This window comes from Canis aureus, chromosome 15 (genome assembly GCF_053574225.1).
Source record: "Canis aureus isolate CA01 chromosome 15, VMU_Caureus_v.1.0, whole genome shotgun sequence".
Taxonomy (NCBI): Eukaryota; Metazoa; Chordata; class Mammalia; order Carnivora; family Canidae; genus Canis; species Canis aureus.
Genome location: NC_135625.1, coordinates 51844537 through 51856736, shown reverse-complemented (window position 1 = coordinate 51856736; position 12200 = coordinate 51844537). Strand labels below are relative to the sequence as shown.

The following is a 12200-nucleotide window of genomic DNA, read 5'->3' as shown; positions in this document are numbered from 1 at the left end:
CCAAATGATCTTTCTTTGGCTTTTCCAATACCCTCAGACACATTTTGCTAATGGATGCATGAAATCAGTTGAGAATGAAGCCCAGAGCTGTGGCGGCGGACACCAAGATGCTGTGTGGGGCTCCCGGAGAAGCACCGGCCAAGCCACTCTGGCTGCCCTAGATGCACGCTGCCCCTCCCATCGGCTCATTGCAAAACCAGCTGAATGTTATTTTCACTTTTTGCCACTTGTCGTAAAAATGAAAATCCTCTTCGAGTTTTCTTTCACTAAGGGAAAACAGGCACTAATGTAAATGGTTGTATAAAAGCGAAGTGGAAATGACATGACACGCACTTTCAAAAGCAGGGGATTCCTGGATCAGGGAGGGAACCATGTTTCAGCCTTGGGGCCCTGGGCCTTCAGAGGGTGAGTGGGTTGAGCAAAAGAAGGTGATCCAACAAGGTTGGGTCTGAATGTGCCAAACTTGAGGCCATCAGAGGCACAAGTCCAGATCCAGGAGACAGTGGGTGACCTTGCCTCCCACCAGGAAGTCACCTGGATGAAGCAACAACTTGGCCCAAGAAAGCATGGGGGAGCAGGGCTGCAAGAGGAGGGCCTCCCCCCCCCCCCCCCCCCCGCAGGTGTGTGGCTACTCCATACCCAGCAAGGGGCCTGTTTCCCCACCACCAGCAGCAGTGATGTGCAATAATCCGCATCCCTTCTTTGTTGCTCTCCTAGCCCAAAGAGATTTTATAGCAGAGATGGAGAAAGGGTTTTGTTAAACCTTTACTCATTCATATTCGAATGTTTGCCAAAGTAATTCCTTGACCACAAATGTTGGAGAGGATGCGGAAAAAAGGGAACCCTCTTACACTGTTGGTGGGAATGTGAACTGGTGCAGCCACTCTGGAAAACTGTGTGGAGGTTCCTCAAAGAGTTAAAAATAGATCTGCCCTATGACCCAGCAATTGCACTGTTGGGGATTTACCCCAAAGATTCAGATGCAATGAAACCCCGGGACACCTGCACCCCGATGTTTATAGCAGCAATGTCCACAATAGCCACACTGTGGAAGGAGCCTCGGTGTCCATTGAAAGATGAATGGATAAAGAAGATGTGGTTTATGTATACAATGGAATATTCCTCAGCCATTAGGAACGACAAATACCCACCATTTGCTTCAACGTGGATGGACCTGGAGGGTATGATGCTGAGTGAAGTAAGTCAATTGGAGAAGGATAAACAGTGTATGTTCTCATTCATTTGGGGAATATAAATAATAGTGAAAGGGAATATAAGGGAAGGGAGAAGAAATGTGTGGGAAATATCAGAAAGGGAGACAGAACATGAAGACTCCTAACTCTGGGAAACGAACTAGGCGTGATGGAAGGGGAGGAGGGCAGGGGGTGGGGGTGACTGGGTGACGGGCACTGAGGGGGGCACTTGACGGAATGAGCACTGGGTGTTATTCTGTATGTTGGTAAATTGAACACCAATAAAAAATAAATTTATTATTTAAAAAAAAAACAAAGTAATTCCTTGGAAAGTGTTCAAGAGTGAGCTCTGTCTCTCCCCCAGACTGTGAAGGAAGTACAGAGGAGACCTACCCAGAGGTGCTCACATTCCCCTACCCTCTCTGATTTTTTTCAAAATAATCCGAGATGGAGTTTTCACTTTACTCATGATTCACTGAGTGTCTACAACGGAGCAGGCACTTTAGTAGTAGAGGTGGGCCCTTCCTAATTCTAGGAACAAGTTCATTTTTCTTCAGTGCACCTTCCTGGAAAGAAGCATGAGAACAAGAAGGCTCTGATAGGATGAAAGATGTTTAAAAAGGAATATGGAGAATTCTTCATTACTTCACATGTTTTCAGATGCAGGTAGAAGCAATTAGGAAATGTGTTGGCAGACACTTCTGAAATCCAGAGATAGAGTGGGCTTCCGGACTGGCTAATTCAGGGCTCAGGTTCATTTCATTTCTCTATCTGCTTTGAAGCATTGGCTTCAAGCTCAGGCTGGCTGCGAGATGGCTGCTGGGGTTCCAAGCATCACGCCCCCACCCAACAAGGCCAGAGGGAGAAGACTGTCTCTCTCTGTGGGTCTCTCCTGAGAAAGGAGAGACCTTTTGTCTCCACCTCTACAGACTTTTACTCACTTCTCCTTGGCCTGAATTGGGTCTCAGGCCCATTCTTGAACTAGTCACTGCCCCAGAGAATGGGGTCATATATAGACCAGCAAGGCATTCCCAGAGCTGAACTGTTGTCCTCTTCTTCTGAGGCACTTGGCTCCGTTCAGGAGAGGTGGGGACCTGAACCAAACCCTAAGTCCGTAAGGAAGAAGGAGAATGGGAGCTGTAGAGACAACAAGCCGTGTCATCTGTGGAAGATGAGAATTTCAGAACTGGGGACACACAGGACAACGAACCATGAGGAGATACTTCCGGAAGTGCTGTGACATACAGATGACAGAATGTTTTTTAAAACTCTCTGCCCAGGGACACCTGGGTGTTTCAGTGGTTGAGCGTCTGCCTTTGGCTCAGGTCATGATCCCAGGGTCCTGGGATCAAGTCCTGCACCAGGTTCCCTGCAGGGAGCCTGCTTCTCCCTCTACCTATGTCTCTGCCAAATAAATAAATAAATAAATAAATAAATAAATAAATAAATAAATAAATAAATATCTTTAAACTCTATGCCCAATATGGGGCTTGAACTCACAACCCCAAAATCAAAAGTCACATGCTCTACAGACTGAGCCAGCCAGGCATCCCAGATGACACAAAATTAAAGATGATACAGGATGATCAGCAGAAGTAAGCTGCACAGGATGAGACAAACTCAAAATTCATAAGGAGAAATGAGCCAGCTTTTGATGTGAGGAGCGCGGGCAGGCCCAGGTACTCCCGGGACCTCGCAGGTCTCGCTTCTGCTTTTCCACCTGCACCCGCACACTGGCCAGGTAGCCCCCCAGCTCCGCCCCGCGGGTGCCGCCCCCGCCTCGCTGCAGCAGCTGGGCTTGGAAGAAGAGGTCGTTGCTGTAGAAGGCGCCGCCCGTCTCCCTCTCCAGCCTCTCCACCACGGCCATCAGCCTGGCCAGCTGCTCCCTCTGCTCCTCCCCGGTGGCCCTGTTGTTGAAGGCGCAGTACCTCCTCCCGCACTCCTGCACCAGGCTCCTCAGGCTGTGGTTGTCCGTGTCCGCCAGGTAATCGTCCAGGGACTCGCCCGCCAAGTCCTCCTTGTGGGTGAACAGGACCACCGCGTGCCTCATGGCCCCCGCCCCGAAGACCTCCTTCACCCTCCTGACGGCCACCGCGTCCTGGGCGGTGAAGCGCCCCAGCGGGGTCACCAGCAGCAGCACGTGGGGCCCCGGGGCGGACAGCAGGTAGCAGTCCCCGATGGCCTTGTACAGCTCTTGGGTCTGAGCCTCTGCCTCGAAGAGGGAGGGTGTGTCTACCACCAGGATGCTCCTTCCGTTCCAGGTCCCTATCTCCCCCTGGCACGTTTTGGTCACAGGCTGGTTCCCCAGCCTGGACTCGAACACGGGCTGGCAGAGGATGCTGTTCCCTGTGTCATACATGCATACATGAACACGGTTTTGCACAAACATGGGAAAGAAGTTTGGTAGTATCACCAAAGGGTTTTTCTACTCTGAGCTCATTCTGTTCAAAATTTTAGGTTCTGAAAAAGGTAGTATCAGTAATATTTTCAGCTTGCACTTTTGGGGACCTTGGGGTGGATAATTGTTAACCTTAATTATTTAAGAATAAAGATGAGGCTTAGGAAGTTCAAATGTCCAGATTGGCATGGCAATTACTGGTAAACCTGGGATGAAAGGGACAGAGAGACAGAGATAGAGAGAGGCAGAGAGAGAGAGAGAGAGAGAGAGAGCAAGCCTTGTGGCTTAGTGGATCCTGGAAAATCTTGTAAGTTTTGCAGAATCTTCCTTCCTCTCCTATACGGCCTCTCTCATTGGCTTCTGGTCTCTTCACACACACACACACACACACACACAGATAAAATTTTTTTAAAACTAGCCACAAATTCTACGGAAGGAGGAGGTGTTAGACTATGTACCTGGGAACACGAAAAGAACAGATTGTTTCCTCAAAAAGCCATCCTTGGGGTGATCCATCAGAGATGACAGAAGAGAAGGGATTTTTGTCTTGTTCTGCTTTTTGTAATCACTGTTTCTTTTCTCCCCACCACATCTTTGCAATAGTTTTGTGCAAAACAAATTCTCTACCCAAGATAGTTGGGAGAATGGAGATCCAGAGAAGCCAATGAACATCTGGGGCATCCCAAACCAAGCTATCCATGGCCTTTCACTGGACCCAAATCTGGTGGTTCTGGAAGAAATAAAGATTTCAAAACTGGACATGCATCTCCTCATCCCCACCATGAACCTCTCTGGCATAAGGATAGTTTCTTTTGCATAATTCCTGATGGCAGTGAAGGCTGAGTTCAAGGCAAGTGTCTCACTGAGATGGTCTCTGGCTCTGCTCTCCCTCTTATTTCTCTGCCAAATGCCCTGCCCTTGGATTGCCCATGCTCTGACCTGAGGGTAGAAACAAGGTTTAGTAGGTGTCTTCCCCAAGTGGACTTGCACTTCCACCGAACCTGGGGAGCATCCATCCCCACCCACAATGTGAATTAGGCAAACTAACAGGCATTGAAGGGGGTGGGGGTGCTCTGGGCCCCTCTCGCTGCCCTGGTTAACGTTTCGCCTCTGCCTGCACTGCACTGGCCCTTGCACTGGCCCTTGCTGCAGAGCCCCTGACTCCTCCCGGGGAGTTGAAATGCCTCTCTGGAGACATCCTTAGGGTGAGTGGGGTAGAGTCCTATGGATGGCTTGCATGTTTGTATTCAGATTGATTCTTGAAGAACAGCTCTAGCAGGAAAGTGAGATACAGGTAACTCTCGGTTCCTTGCTTAGTTTATAGAGGAGAGCAATTATAATGCAGATAACACAATTAACATTTTGCAGTGAAACCCATGATTGACTTACAAAATATCCTCCTATATTAATACTATAATTTTCACTTTTCAAATAATAATGCCTATTACACTGAATGAGGTAGATGTCTGCCCTCTTGCTGTGGAGGATAGAAAGGCATGCGTCTAATATGTAGAAGACGTTTTCCTTCACGAGCTAGAAACACGTTTTCCTTCACCAGCTAGAAACACCTCTTATATCTCGTTTTTGCCAGGAAAAAAAAAAAGAGGAGGGGAGCTAAAGATCTGCTCCTCCAAAACAAAAATAATTGTTTTTAATAGAGATTTATCAGCTCAAAACTATCATAAATTTTATTTTATTTTTACTCCTAAAGTCTAGTCATTTAACTGTCTCAGTTTATATTTTTAAAATAGTTGATACACAAGGAAGGAACATTGCTTAAAGGTTTCAAACCCACACAAGCCTTATGAGTTTTTCGTGGTTGAGATGAACATGTAGTTTTATGTACTGTAAGCTACCCAGGCTAACACTCTTGTGTCCCCACCATAGAGAAAAAACTGAATCTTGACCAGCTACTTTCTGTGCATTAGAGAAAACACAAATTAATCATTGGAAACAAGAACCTTGATTCTGTCTTTAGGCATTTCTTCAGTTGCTCTTGTTGACCAAGATGGGATGACTTTCTATTTGGGACAGTTTCCTCTTTCTCTAAACTATCTCTTCATTGAATGGTTGACTTTTTTTCCTATTAAATTATATGTATTTTTCTTGTGCAAGAAAGGCTTTTATTTATGATTCAAGAAATTAAAATATCACTCACTCTCTGTTACACCTGCTAAAAATTCTTTTCTGCCCTTTTCTTTTTTCACTCAGAGTTTGTAATCATTTGGTCTCCTTTTTTCTCTCAGCATTAACTCACGGAAATCCAGTGATAGCATTTCAAAACACAGGTGCTTCCAACCGTTGGTGAAAGAAATATGAGCAATAAAGATGGGAGAAAATCATTCCTTTTCTCCTACAACTGCAGGTAAAAAGAGCAATTGTTGGTCCTACAAAGGAGTCAGTGAGTTAGTGTTTGAAAATTGGAGCTCTGTCCTGTTTCATCTCTGAATGTCTGTAGAATTATATTTGTCTTTATTAATAATGTGTTTCTCTATTAGTGAGATGTACATTGAAATCTAGTAATTCCTAGCAGATTTAAATATGTACAAGACTTCTTAGACAAATCCAGAGGTCACTGATACTTCCCTCTTATACTACAGGCATGCAAGTAATAAGATAAAACAAAATATCGTATCAAAGAGTTTGGGAATCTTGTCTGGTTTGAATCACAGTATGCTAAGTCAAATAGAACTGTCAAATGTCAGATAGGTTGCAAATACCACCCCCCTGCTGTTTGTCTTAAGTTACTTATGGTACATTTTTAGCTAAGCCTGGAAATTTCAACAAATGTTTTCTTTATGGCTTCTGTCATTCTTAGAAAGCCCCCTATTTTCCCTTTAGTTAAAAATATATTACTTGGGGCACCTGGGTGGCTCAGTGGTTGGGAATCTGCCTTCGATTCAGGTTGTGATCCCGGGGTCCTGGGATTGAGTCCCACATGGGCCTCCCTGCAGGAAGCCTGCTTCTCCCTCTGCCTAGATCTCTGTCAGTCTCTCTGTGTCTCTCATGAATAAATAAATAAAATTATTTATATATATATATATGTACATATTACTTATGTCCACAAGAAAATCTGCACACAAATATTTATAGCAGCTTTATTCATAATCGGCAAAATGTGGAAACAGCCAAGATACCTTTAAGAAGTGAATGGATAAATAAACAGTGGTACATCAGATAATGGAATGTTATTATTATTTTTTAAAAGATTTTATTTATTTATTCATGAGAGACACAGAGAGAGAGAGAGAGAGAGACACAAGCAGAGGGAGAAGCAGGCTCCATGTAGGGAGCCCGACGTGGGACTTGCTCCCTGGTCTGCAGGATCACGCCCTGGGCCGAAGGTGGCGCTAAACCGCTGAGCCACCCGGGCCGCCCAGATAATGGAATATTATTTTTAAGATTTTTAAAAATTTATTTATTCATAGAGACAGAGAGAGGAGAGAGAGAGAGAGAGAGAGAGAGAGAGAGAGAAACAGAGGCAGAGACACAAGCAGAAGGAGAAGCAGGCTCCATGCAGGGAGCCCGATGTGGGACTCGATTCAGGGTCTCCAGGATCACACCCCGGGCTGCAGGCGGCGCTAAACCGCTGCGCCACCGGGGCTGCCCAGCCCAGATGATGGAATATTATTGAGTATTAAAAAGAAACGAGCTATCAAGCCATAAAAAGACATGGAGGAAACTTAAATGCACATCACTAAGTGAAATAAGCCCATCTGAAATGACTACATACTGTATTATTCCAGCGCTATGACATTTTGGAAAAAGCAAAACTATCGATCAGTGGGTTGCCAGGGTTTGGGGGGAATGGGGTAACAGGTGGAACCAAGCGGATTTTCAAGGTAGTGAAACTACTCTGTGTGATATAACGGTGGATACATGTCATTATATCTTTGTCCAAACTTATAAAATGTACAAGAGGGAAGAGGGAATAACCCTCATGTAAACTATGGACTTTCATTATTAATAATGTATCAATACTGGTTCATCAATCATGATAAATGTCCACACTAATGGTAAACAAGTGAATATGAGGACACAAACATTCAGATCACAGCAAGCATTAAATGCTTCTGTCAGAAAAGAAGAAAGTTTTCAGAAAAGTAATTTCGCATGCACCTCAAGAAACTAGAGAAATAACAACAAAGCAAACCCAAAGCCACCAAAAAGTCCAAAAAGTGATAAGGATGAGAGCACAAGTCATAAAATTAAAAAAAGAAGGAACAATAGAGAAAAATAAACAAACCCAAAAGATCATTCTTTGAAAAGACTATTAAATTAACAAAGCTCTAAAAAATATTTACCAAGTAAAAGAAGGAACAATATATAAACTACCAATATCCCCAGGAAAACTGGGGAGACCAGTACTGATCTCACAGAAAGAAATGCTTATGAACGACCCCCTCTGTCCATAGATTTGACATATTAAGTGAAATAGACTTTGAACAGTCTCTCACTTCTTTGAAAGACACAGATCATAACCTAAATAGTCCTATATCTCTTAAGGAAATTAAATCCATACTTTAAAACATTCAAGAAAAAAAAAAAGAAAAGAAACTCCAGGCTCAGATTATTTTACCATCTACTTCTATCAGATATTTAAGGAAAAAAATATCAACTCTACACAACCCCTTCTGGAAGTAGAAAAGAGAGGAACACTCTCCAACTCATTTGGGAGGCCAGCATTATCTTAATACCACAATCAGAGAAAGACATTACAAGAAAATTCTCATTTATCTCTCATAAACATAGATGCAAAAATCCTCAACAAAACGTCATGAGATGGAATCCAGCAATATGTAAAAAGGATGAAAATGTGTTTCATTGCAGAAATGCCAGGCTGAAGCCGCATTCAAAAATCAATTAATGCAATTCACCGTGTGTATAAGCTAATGAAGAAAGACCATGTAATCGTTTCATTAGATGCAGAAAATGACAAAATTCAAGAACGATAGTAAAACTCTCTGAGGCTAAGAATAGAAAAGAATTTCTACAATCTGGAAAAGGGCATCTGCCAAATTATTATATTATATTATATTATATTATATATTATTATATTAATAATATACAGTGGTGCAACACTGAATGATTTCACCCTAAGATGGGAAACTTAGCAATTTTGAAACTATAGTTTATTATGGTCCAACCAATCAGTAAATATATTGTAGCTAATGAGAACCAGGTTTCTCACTCTCAAAGAAAGAAATTACAAATGAACAAAGGAAGAATATATATACAAGATGAGCCTGGAGTATCTCATAGTGCCAAAAAGTAAGGAAGTACACTATTTTCAGAAGAGGTTTGTATAGTTGACATTATTTCTTCCTTAAATATCTTTTTTAGAGAGAGAGAGAGTGCATGCAAGGGAAGGGGAGGGGCAGAAGGAGGGAGAGAGAATCTCAAGCAGACTGCATGCTAAGCACAGAGCCCCTCACGGGGCTCAATCTCACGACCCTGAAATCATGACCTGAGCCATAATCAATAGTCAGACGCTTCACCGACTGAGTCACCCAGGTATCCCTGGAGTTTCCTTTTTGTTTTTTTGTTTTTGTGTTTGTTTTTGTTTTTGGAGTGTTTTAAAGTATGGATTTAATTTCCTTGAGAGATATAAGATTATATGGGAGCATATCAAAAGGACCGAAGCAGCAACCTGAAAAAGTTCCCACTGGCCAAAGCCTTCTTTTTTTTTTTTTTTTTTTTTTAACCCCCACCCCCGGGCCTGTGCGTGACGGCTTGCACACACCCACCCACCCACCCAAAGCCTTCTTTTTATAGAAATATTCCCGCTAATAGACACAGGAATGATAAAAGTATTATCATTTTACAACCCCTAATAAATGAATGGACCTAGGCAAGGATCATCCATGATTACTAGATATCACTAAAAAAGACACAGCTGGATATCATATGCCTCCAAAAGGAAGTATACACTAGTTGCAAGTTACAATGTGTGGACCTTACGTAGATCTATATTCAAATAAAATGTTTTTAAAAAAGTGCATGACAATTGAGGAGTATTGAACACTAGGTATTTCATATTAAATATTCATCTCCTAGATGTGATATTAATAAAAAGAGTCCTATTGCTTTAGAATTATGTGCTGAAATGTTCACAAATGGAATGATAATATCTAGGATTAGCTTTCGAATAATCAGGAGAGAAAGGGATGGGCTTAGATGAAACAAAATTGCCACATATGATGACACTTGACATCTAATGATGAATACATCGTTTAGTACTATTTTTTCAGCTTCCTTTCTGTATAGAATTTTCCACTCAAAATATATTGACAAAAGTTTGTCAAAGTTCACAATATTTCCATTTTCTAAAGCACTTTAGATATATTGTGTTAAAAAGGATAGCTTCCAGCCTCTCAGGGAAAGAGTAAGAGATATAATACAGTCATTTGATAGGTCTTGGTAAAGCCTTTTTGATATACTTCCCAGAGATTGCAAAATCTAATGTCTCCAATGACTGGCTAATAAATCCTTTTGCAAGTTAAGCAGTTTAGACTATTTTGACTTCGACAAAAACGAAGGCAGATGTATCCATTAACAGACAATTAAAAATTAATGATAGATCACTATTGTGGTTATGAGACATTTATCTTGGAAGGAGAACTAAGAACTGAGTGGCATTGTCATGACAAAATTGTTTCCATTCCTATTTATTTATTTATGTGAATGGGGCTTCTCAGTGTCTGCACCAATTAAAACAAAATATAGGAATAGAATTAATCTGAACATTATCTCATTCTAGCAAAGAATAATAGTGACACATGTATATATGAAATAAACAGGAAAAAGTCTCATTCATCTCATTAAGAGATGTATTTCCAAAATAAAAAAATACTGTTTTTTCTCTAAATGTGATATTCTGTGTTGCTTTGATCAATTGCGTACTAATAACATTTGGTAATAACCAAATGCAGAAAAGATTATTCAAACTTAAAGCTTTATGGTCACATTGTTTTTCTTTTCACAGATATTTTTATAACAGAGATGTATGCAGCTAGGGCGATAAGAATTTCCTGGAATAGAAATCCATTATAATAAAATACAATTCTGCAGGGGAAGTAAATGGACAGTGAAGGAGAAAAAGGAACAGACTATTAGGAAAGAGCTTGTTCATGCATTTTTTAAATAACCTCTGGTTGGTATCAATTTCTGTTTTTTTTAATTTTTTTATTTATTTATGATAGTCACAGAGAGAGAGAGAGAGAGAGAGGCAGAGACACAGGCAGAGGGAGAAGCAGGCTCCATGCACTGGGAGCCCGCCGTGGGATTCGATCCCGGGTCTCGAGGATCGCGCCCTGGGCCAAAGGGAAGCGTCAAACCGCTGCACCACCCAGGGATCCCTCAATTTCTGTTTTTTTTTTTTTTTTTTTTTTTTTTTTATTTATGATAGTCACAGAGAGAGAGAGGCAGAGACACAGGCAGAGGGAGAAGCAGGCTCCATGCACCGGGAGCCCGATGTGGGATTTGATCCCGGGTCTCCAGGATCGCGCCCTGGGCCAAAGGCAGGCGCTAAACCTCTGCGCCACCTAGGGATCCCTCAATTTCTGTTTTTATATTATTTTTTAATATCTACTATGTGCTAAAAATTGCATTCTTTGCAAGTATTCATGATGAAAAAATTTTATAAGTTCAATTTAAAATGCTCGAGAGAGCACTTAGATTTTTTAAAGTTCTTTTAGTGAATACAAAAGCAAAAAGGTTGGAAGATCATTGCCCTAGATAACCTCTTACATAAACACTTGATGATATTTTTATATGAAAGCTTATCAAGGTTAAAACCTATAACCAAGGCAAATATCCATCAACAGGAGATTGGGTAAACAAATTGCAGAATACTCAAACAATGGAAAAATACACAGCAGTAAAAATGGACAAAGTACAGGTACCAGCATCAACATGGACAGATCTCATATACACTATGAACAAAAGAAGCAATTCCCAGGAGAACATGGAATCTGATTCAATTTTTGTCAACGTTAATAATGGACAAAACAAAAATATATATTATTTAGGGCAACAGACATAACTTTTACAGTAAAACTATAAAGAAAAGCAAGGAATGATGGTCATAAAGAACAGGCGAGTGATTACACCACGATGAGAGGGAGGAAGAGCAATGTGGTCAAGAAGGAAGTGATGGGGATAGAGTGGAGAGGCTCAAAGTCAATACTCTACTTCTTTTTTTTTAATATTATTATTTTTTTTAAGATTTCACCTATTCATTCATGAAAGACACAGAGGAGAGAGAGAGGCAGAGACACAGGCAGAGGGAGAAGCAGGCTCCATGCAGGGAGCCCAACGTGGGACTTGATCCGGGACTCCAGGATCATGCCCTGGGCCAAAGGCAGGCGCCGAGCCACTGAGCCCCTCAGGGATTCCCCAATCTCTACTTCTTAAACTGGATATTTACTTGTTTGATCTTCTTTACATTGGCCATACACTCATTTATATGATATACTTAATTATAAAAAATTTAACCACATTGAAAAGCATGAAACAAGATCTGAATAGAAAAATATGCTGTATTCTTGCATGAAAATACTATACTATAAAAGTATACATTCTTCCAAAATTGATAGACATTTAATCCC

General features: G+C 41.6%; 1 pseudogene; it reads right to left on the bottom strand.

Annotated features, from left to right (window-relative positions):
- Positions 1-2820: 2820 nt before the first annotated feature.
- Positions 2821-3552, bottom strand: LOC144284169 (GTPase IMAP family member 5 pseudogene; annotated as a pseudogene).
- Positions 3553-12200: the final 8648 nt, after the last annotated feature.